This window comes from Meriones unguiculatus, chromosome 11 (genome assembly GCF_030254825.1).
Source record: "Meriones unguiculatus strain TT.TT164.6M chromosome 11, Bangor_MerUng_6.1, whole genome shotgun sequence".
NCBI classification, from domain to species: Eukaryota; Metazoa; Chordata; class Mammalia; order Rodentia; family Muridae; genus Meriones; species Meriones unguiculatus.
The window spans coordinates 73,677,275-73,678,562 of record NC_083359.1 but is presented as its reverse complement, the minus strand read 5'-3'; the positions used below and the strand labels follow the sequence as shown (position 1 = coordinate 73,678,562).

Sequence of the window (1,288 nt, the reverse complement as noted above, 5' to 3'; positions counted from 1 at the left end):
TGCTTTAGGGAGTGGAATCACTGTCCTAGCTGTGTTGGTGCTCATTCAAGTATATGTAATCATCAACATGGATAGAGGTGAACTCTAAAGTTACTGCACATCACTTCGTTTAAAGTACTTCATAAGATTGACTTTTTAAAAAATGCTTATGGGGGCTAGAGAGATGGCTCAGAGGTTAAGAGCACTGGCTGTTCCTCCAAAGGTCCTGAGTTCAATTCCCAGCACCCACATGGTGGCTCACAACCATCTGTAGCGAGATCTGGTGCCCTCTTCCAGTGTGCAGGCACACATGCAGGCAGAATGCTATATAAATAATAAATAAATCTTTAAAAAATGCTTATGGACTCAGACTGTTAAGATCACATGGCTTCTATTGAAAACCACGTGCTCGCTTCAGCAGCATATATACTAAAACTGGAACGACACAGAGAAGATTAGCATGGCCCCCGTGCAAGGATGACGCGAAAATTCGTGAAGCATTCCATATTTTTCCATGCACCCGGATATGGACCCATCATTTCTAGTCTTCCTCAGATGTTGAGCAGGTTCAATTTTATATGCAACTGAATTTCTGCACACAGAAGTAAAAGAGGCCGTCTCCGTGAGCACAGCTTACACGTGTAGAAGAATAATTGCAGAAAAATTTGGGTTTTTTTCTTGTTCCCCAAATTGCCACCACCTTCCTGTTTGAAGAGTAAAAAATATGAACTAGATAGTGGTGCAAACATATGACTGTTCATTAGCTTTTGGTCCAACTCATTTTTTGTACAACATTAAAGTGAACTTCCTGTTTGTATTTTTTTTTAAGTTTCTCATTAAACTGAAAAATCTAAAAAAAAAAAAAAAAACCACACAGCCAAGCTCTAGCATCCATAGTGTCACAAAAACATAATCCCACCTGTCCATGCTACTGGCACACTGTAACAACAACTGCTGGAATAGCCCAGCACTGTGCAGTTAATATTCTTAGGCTCTTATCACTTCAGAGCTGGAGTCGTTCTGTCCTTCTGGGTGAATACCGCTGGTCTCTGGACCAGTGAGACAAAGCAGAAATAATGCTGCTTCAGCTCCAGCCCTGACCTCTGTGAGTCTGGTCTCGAGGAAGCCTTAAAATAACTCTAACAACCCTGCTTAAGAGAACACATGGAAGGAGACCTCGCAGATTTCATAGACAAGGGGGGGGCACCAAGCCAAACTGTCTGACATCACCCAAAAGACACCAGAAATATAAGTGAAGATGCCTTGGACCTGAAGACTAGACCAGATGCTGCATGAACGCTATTCAAGA

At 42.1% G+C, this 1,288-nt stretch overlaps 1 non-coding gene across 1 annotated transcript; it reads left to right on the top strand.

Moving 5' to 3' along the window:
- Positions 1–384: 384 nt before the first annotated feature.
- Positions 385–491, top strand: LOC132646649 (U6 spliceosomal RNA). Its single transcript, XR_009584898.1, has one exon. It is a non-coding gene; the product is annotated as a U6 spliceosomal RNA (small nuclear RNA).
- The last annotated feature ends 797 nt before the right edge of the window (positions 492–1,288 follow it).